Source organism: Amblyomma americanum, chromosome 6 (assembly GCF_052857255.1).
Source record: "Amblyomma americanum isolate KBUSLIRL-KWMA chromosome 6, ASM5285725v1, whole genome shotgun sequence".
In the NCBI taxonomy this organism is placed as follows: Eukaryota; Metazoa; Arthropoda; class Arachnida; order Ixodida; family Ixodidae; genus Amblyomma; species Amblyomma americanum.
This window is the reverse complement of record NC_135502.1, coordinates 97,103,160-97,111,241: the sequence shown is the minus strand read 5'-3', so window position 1 is coordinate 97,111,241 and position 8,082 is coordinate 97,103,160.

Here is an 8,082-nt window from a genome sequence, read left to right as displayed (position 1 = left end):
TCGCCGCCACGAAAGAACAAAGCCGTTCGTTCGCGCAGCGCTGGCAGACTGCTGCGCGTGGACAGCGCTGGTGCTCTCGCGATGCTCGCGCGATGCTCGCGCTCCTCGAGCAGGGCGTAGAACGAATAATTGGTCGTCGAAGACGAAAACGTTCTGAGAGAGTGTGCGACCGTTGATGATGATGATTACCTAACGCCAAGGTGTCATCTTTACTAGTTTTTTTTAATTCTTTGAGGAAGCCTGCAGCATGCTTATGCGGGAGGGAAAAAACGACTACTTCACATTTAGAGCTCTGTCAAGTCACAGGTCAGTGAACCCGAGTCTGTTTTAACAATGAACCCTTAACAAAAGAAGAAATACTTAGTAAACAAACTGAATTAAAGGCGACTTTCAGTTCATTTTGTCAGATGTATCACCATCATTCTGAGACACATTGTAAGCCGTCTACAACAGCTGATCTGCTATCTGAAGGTAGGTCATCTGGAGGAAACGCCGCCATTCATAACTTCTGTTTCACTCTTTAAAACCGCTTGGCGGGTCAAGAATAAGTGGTTCACTGTCATCGTCATTACCACATTTTATTTGAATTTCACTTCAGTCCACACGAAACAAGAAGTGGCTGGCGGTTTAGCATTACTAGGCACAATATATTGTGCATTAGCGCGGCTCTTTGCAGGGGGGACACCACCGTCACTACTTCTAAGCTCGGTTGTGGTGTCCACTGACCCAAAGAGCCAGTTATGAGCCTTGATTTCCTCAAAATCAACGGAGTCTAAGCCTTCCGGTGGTTTTGCGAAAAGAAGAGATGCATAACTGCCTCAATGTGCAGGCGGACGGCACCGCCTACTCAAATCGCGACTGAGGTGTCCACTGATGTCGTGAGCCAGTCACACCTGGAGTTCCCGGGTTCGAACCCGACGGCTGCATTTCGATGGAGGCGAAACGCAAAGGCGCCCGGGTGCTGTGCGATGTCAGTACACGTTAAAGATCACCAGGCGGCCGAAATTTTTCCGGAGCCCTCCACTACGGCACCTCTTCCTTCCTTTCGGCGCGCTTCAGGTGTTGCCTATATGTGAGAGAGATACTGTGCCGTTTGCTTTCCGTAAATACCAATTTTCTAAATTTTCATATTCTTGCGGAATTTGTGGCACAAGTGATTCCTACAACTGTGAACAAATCTCGTATTGCTTTAAAATCTACTCGCCTATTCAGAGATGGTATTAAGCTTTTCATCTCCTCGAGCAGCGCACAGTGTTGAGGAAGTTTGAGGCGCCATATTTGAGGAAATACGAGGACACTTTCGGCGTCTTTGCTGTAATACCAGCACAACTTGGGTTGTTTCGGAACATAACGTGGTTATCGCTATATGTTCATAATTAGATGCCACAGCAGTTCGTGACACAGGAATTTCATACGACCGCTGAGCCTTGTGGGCTGTGTCGAATATGTGAATTGTAAGGTCTGATGATATCGGCATGTATAACATCGCGAAATTGGCTGACTTTGCATGGTTGAGCGCGGAATATCGTGTAGGAGCATTCGAGTTCCCCGGCGTTGGAAAATTTGCTGTTGGGGAAAGCAAATTGCGCAGTACATGTTTTACATATCGGCGGACACGTGAATCGCTCCGTAAGGGCAGAAACAGAGAAAATTTTGTCAGTAAGAAGATGCTGCTCTTGGGTTTCTTCAGCCGATTTAGGTGGCCGGCGGTTTGTCTGTCGGCGACCTGCTACGCTCTTGCTTTTGCCCGATACTGAACGTCTGGGTCCAAGCTGACGAGAATAGCTTCCAATTTAACCCAAAGATCATCCAGTATCAAAGATCAATGGTCAACTCAAGGTTGGAGGTCAAAGATCAACTAAAGTTCATGGGTCAATGTCAGGGGTCATGGATTACACATCATAACTGTACCACATATGGTCATACACGGCCAACGTGGTTGGGCTGAAGGTCGTTCAAGGTCATTCTGCGGCCTACGCGACGACTACTTTACCTAACGAAGAGAAGCTTTTCACCTCGACATTTTCGGCCACCTGGGTATATTTATCGTGCACTGATATCGCACAGCACAGGGGCGCCTTCGCGTTTCGCCTCCATCAAAACGCCGCCGCTGCAGTCGCGTTCGAAACCCGGGACCTCCGGATCAGAAGCCGAGCGCTCTAACTACTGAGCCACCACGGCGGGTACGTCGCCATTGCATACGCGTTTCTACTGGGATATGAGTGTGCACAGAGCTCTTTTCTGTAACCCTGCGCGGGGTGTGTCCAATAAAAACATGTGTGTGCTGAACGTACTGGCGGTGGCTCAGTGGTTAGGGCGCTCGCCTATGATCCGGAGTTCCCGAGTTCGAACCCGACCGAGGCGGCTGCGTTTTTATGGAGGAAAAACGCTAAGGCGCCCGTGTGCTGTGCGATGTCAGTGCACGTTAAGGATCCCCAGGTGGTCGAAATTATTCCGGAGCCCTCTTCATCTTCACCCCAGGTATTGGCACATACCCACGCGGGGGGATTGGCCAAGGTGTAGGTGAATAAACAAAGAAGTTTCCATGGAAGATGATGACAGAAATGTAGCACCAATCGTGAATTTTGAAAAATCAATGAATAAAAACAAGAGAACAATATTGACAGTTAAATAACAGAGAGCATTTTTGTGAAAAAGAAGAGCTCGTAGAACTTTAAAAGAATTAGCACATCAGCCTACCAGTTGCAATTATGTAATCGTGGAGAAAACCACAAATAGAACCCAATGCACTAGAACCCGGAGCCCTCCACTACGGCACCTCTTCTTCCTTTCTTCTTTCACTCCCTCCTTTATCCCTTCCTTGACGGCACGGTTCAGGTGTCCAACGATATATGAGACAGATACTGCGCCATTTCCTTTCCCCCCCAAACCAATTATTATTATTATTATTATTATTATTATTATTATTATTATTATTATTATTATTATTATTATTATGAACGTCTGCCTACTGGCTCAAGACGAGCCACGCTCGCTGCTGCGTGCTGAAAGTAGGAGAGTTAAAGGATAGGAGAGGAAGAAAAAATAGAAAGAAAATGTGCGCTCTAATATGCCCCGGGCCGTTCAGGGAGGCAGTGCAATACGGGGCAAACCCGCGCCAGAGTGCTTCAAGCCGAGCACACCGCCATATTCCAAAAGTGAGTTTAATATCTTGGGTCCAAGGACCCGCAGTAAATATTAAATCAGGTATCAAGTATCATAGTGGTGACAGATTAAATCCAGTGATAGCGTCACTGGCTCAACTAATTGGGGAGGGGGGCATAATTGCCGACTAGGTTTGGAAAAAAATTTTTGAGCAATCGTTCATCGTACAGCATTCCGGGTGTTGTGACAGCACTTCTCTTTCCATATAGATTAAATGTTTTAGTCAAGTTTGAGGCTATATCTTGCGACAGGGGTTCGCACCGATGACATATGCACCTTCATTTGCATGCCTTAAGGCGCGCTTGAGGTGCCCAGCGAGATGTGAGAGCTACTGCGACCTTTCCTTTCTTAAAACGATGCGCTCGGCTACTGATTCGGCGTACCCAGGTTCGAACTCTGCTGCGCCGGCCACATTTTGATGGACGCGAAGCGCAAACGTGGCTGTGTGCTCTGCGATGTCAGTGCACTTTAAAGATCCCCAGGAGGTCGAAACTACTGCGGAGCCCTCCACTACTGCACCTCTTATGTAGCGGGAGCTACACTATGCTACCGGTCGAACATTTCGCGGTGCACGCGAAAGGCAAGTTGTGCGCGTGCGCCGTTACCATGGCAACCGGGGAGGAGGAGTGGGTGCGCCGCGCGCTTCGTCGCCGCCGTCGCCGCTTTTTCTTCCGGAGTCCCTCCTTTATCCCTTATGGCGCGGCTCAGGTGTCCGCCGATATGTGAGACCGGTCCTGCGCCAATTTAATCTTACGGCCGCAGTGTGCGGCGTCGGTCTCCACGGCAGGAGTCGCATGGACCACACCTACCGCTCCGCTGAACGCATCAGTGCACCGGTGTTTTGCAATACGTTCATGGCTTCCTGAGCGGGCGCACCATGCGCGTAGGAGTAGGGGGTAAGCTCTCCAAGCCTCGCGCGGTGGACATGGGCGTGCCACAGGGCTCTGTCCTATCACCATTTCTGTTTAGTGTGGCCATATCGGTGGTGCCGGCCTCCCTCCCCACGAGCAGCCGACACCATGTGTACATGTCCATATATGCAGACGACATAGCTCTGTGGTGCCGGGGACCACCGGGCGAGGCGTTCCGCGTGCGGGGGTGCCTTCAGGGAGCCCTGACCGCAATCGATGTTAGCTAGCGTGGCCTTGGTGTGTCGCTGAGCGCGGACAAATAGGTGGCCATGGCCTTCGTTTCGCGCTCGGGCGCGCACCTTGCGCCCCTGTCACTGGACGGGACTCCGATTCCTTGGCGTAAATCGGTGCGGTACCTTGGCCTGGACATCGACTGGAGCCTTTCCTTTCGCCCCGTGGCGATCAAGGCCTGTTTGCAAACGAAGAGGATCACCGCCGCCGCGCACAAGCTCACCGCTCGAGGCCAGGGAATCTCCCAGCAAGCCACGCTGCGCCTATGCAATGCCGCAGCTTTAGGGGCGGTGCTCTATGCGCTGCCGCTCGTCACGGTGCGCAAGCCGTGCTGGAAGAAACTCGATCTTCAGCACCGCAAGTCTCTGCGCGTGTGCCTAGGCCTGCCCAAAAACTCGCAGTGCGCCGCAACGTTGGCCGAGGCAGGAGCGTGGCCACTTAAGCTCCAAGCAGCGCGCAGGGCATTGAATCACATCGACCGGCTTCACCGCGCACAGGACGGCGGCTCGCTGCTGCAGCGTATGCGCTCGCACCCGTGCTCACGAATGGGCGCGGCGCTGCTCGAGTATGAGCAATTGACACAAGGCCCACCCCCCTACGGCTCCTGCGCGCCCCGGCCTGCTGCCTCGGAGGTACAGCGAGAGATCGTCGGCATTGCGGGAAAGCGGAGCACACCCCTCTGTGCTGTGCAGCAGCTGGCCAGAGCCGTCATATACGAGGAGCTCCAGGACCATCTCCTCGTGTACACCGACGGCTCAGTTGCCCGCGACAGCTGCTCCCTTGCTGCGGCGGCCACCATCCCCGCCCTGCGACTGCACTGCCAGCAACACGCAACCTTCCTGGGCTCCTCCACAACGGCGGAGTTGATGGGGAACCGGCTCGGGCTGGACCTGCTGCTCACCCTCGGCCCTCCTGCGCCCATGAGTGCTCTGCTGTGCGACTCCCGCGCCGCCCTCGGCCGCCAGCAATCTAACGGCCGCGGTACCCCACTAGTGCGGGAAATTCGCTCGCGCATCGAGCGCCTCGCGCCGAGAGGTTGTGCCGTGCGTGCACAGTGGGTGCCCGGTCACTGCGGCATCGCCGGCAACGAAGAAGCTGACGACCTCGCGACCGCTGCACACCAACTACCTGTCAGCGAGCGATCTGCCCCTTGCGCTGGAGGACGTGCGTGCGGCCATCCACGACCATCTCTGAAAGCAGCACCCCGACCCATGCATCGTGGGAGGTGAGCGCATCGACAGTGTCACCGGCTGTCGCGCACTTACACCGTCAAAACGTGCAATGATCCTCCGCGCGCATTGCCTGCATGTGCCCCAGGGAACGACGGGTGCATCACGGAATCGCGACGAGTGATGTGTGTGACGGATGCGGTGCAGTGGAAACACTAGAACACCTGCTCCTTCACTGTGCCGCGTTCGCCGATGCTCGTAGCGATATGCTCGCGGTTTATAGGGCGCACGGCATACTACCAGACTCCATTAAGACGCTATTGTTGCCGCAGGGCAGTGCGCGCACTCGTGAGCGAACTTTGGTGAGCCTCTGTGAATTCCTCGAACACACGGGCTTGATGTCCCGTCTGTTCTCCGTCAGGTAGTACATGCAGTGACCGAACGCTCCACGAGTTCTGCCTTGAACGATTAGTAACTGGACGCCCCACTCCAGTTGTAACCAACACAGTGCTGTGCGCGTGTGTGATTTAATTCCTCTAAAATGAACTAATCACGCGCACAACCTGGACACATTTCTTGTCAAACAGTTTGTACATATTTCTCCCCCTATCCTCTTTTCCTGTCCCGTCACCTCTTTCATTTCATTTCTCCATTCTGCCTGCTATCCTTTATTTCCTCTGCCCCAGCTCCAGTGCTTCAGTATCGATGGCAGATGCCGGGGCTATCAAAAATCTTTTCCTTCCTTTTTACTTTTATTCCTAATAAAACCACTACCACCACCACCACCGGCGTTTTATGAAAATTTGGTTTTGGGCGGAAAGAAGTGGCGCAATATCTGTCTCACTGTATCAGCGGACACCTGAACCCCGCCGTAAGGGAAGGTATAAAGGAGGGACTGAGAGAAGAAAGGAAGAAAGGGGTGCCGTAGTGCAGGGCTCCGGAATAATTTCGACCATCTGGGGATCTTTAACGTGCACTTACATTGCACAGCGCACGGGCGCTGTTAGAGATGAGGGGTCCTTGAGTGAGCGGACTCTTTCAGCGCCGCAGGTCCCTTCTACGAATGACGTTGTCGGACTTGGTTATCAAGGAAACTGTAGAGGGGGTTTATTTTACATTATTACAAGATTTAGGAACCCATTGGAGGATGATGGGGGAAGGTCGAAGGATCTGAGAAGATCTGAGGATGATCGAGGATTCCTTCTCATGGCACTCGTCGTCTGGTTTTAAAAGGTTTCGGTCCCTAGGATTCCCCAAATTCGAGGAGGTCTTCGCCCCTGTGCTGTGCGATGTCAGTGCACGATAAATATACCCAGGTGGCCGAAAATGTTGAGGTGAAAAGCTTCTCTTCGTTAGGTAAAGTAGTCGCGTAGGCCGCAGAATGACCTTGATCGACCTTCAGCCCAACCACGTTGGCCGCGTATGACCATATGTGGTACAGTTATGGTGTGGAAACCATGACTTCTGACATTGACGCATGAACCTTAGTTGATCTTTGACCTCCGACCTTGAGTTGACCATTGACCTTTGATACTGAATGATTTCATTGACCTTTGATACTGGATGATCTTTGGGTTAAATTGGAAGCTATTCTCGCCAGCCCGGACCCAGACGTTCAGTACCGGGCCACAGCAAGAGCGTAGAGGTCGCCGACCGACAAACTGCCGGCCGTCTAATTCGGCTGAAGAAACCCAAGAGCACCATCTTCTTACTGACAATAAAGTTTTCTCTGTTTCTCCCCTTACGGAGCGATTCACGTCTCCGCCGATATGTGAAACGTATACTGCGCAATTTTCTTTCCCCAACAACAAATTTTCCACCAGCGAACTCGAATGCTCCTACACGATATTCCGCGCTCAACCATGCAAATAGTCTGCTAATTTCGCAATGTTATATGTGACGACATCATCAGACCTTACAATTCACATATTCGACACTGACCACAAGGCTTAGCGGTCGTATGAAACATCTGCGTCACGAACTGCTGTGGCATCTAAAAATGAACATATAGCGATAACCACGTTATGTTCCGAAACAACTCAAGTTGTGCTGGTATTACAGCAAAGCCGCCGAAAGTGTCCTCGTAAATCTTGAAATATGGCGCCTAACATTTCCTCAACACTGTGCGCTGCTTGAGGAGATGAAAAGCTTAATGCCATCTCTGAATAGACGAGTAGATTTTAAAGCAATACAAGATTTGTTCACAGTCGTGGGAATCACTTGTGCCACAAATTCCGCAAGATTCTGGAAATTTAGAAAATTGGTTTTTACGGAGAGCAAACGGCACAGTATCTCTCTCACATATCGGCGACACCTGAAGCGCGCCGAAAGGAAGGAAGAGGTGCCGTAGTGGAGGGCTCCGGAAAAATTTCGGCCACCTGGTGGTCTTTAACGTGTACTGACATCGCCCAGCACACGGGCGCCTTTGCGTTTCGCCTCCATCGAAACGCAGCTGCTGCGGTCGGGTTCGAACCCGGCAACTTCAGGTGTGACTGGCTCACGGGGTCAGTGGACACCTCAGTCGCGATTTGAGTGGGCGGTACCGTCCGCCTACACATTGAGGCAGTTATGCATCTCCTCTTTTCGCAAAACCAACGGAAGGCTTA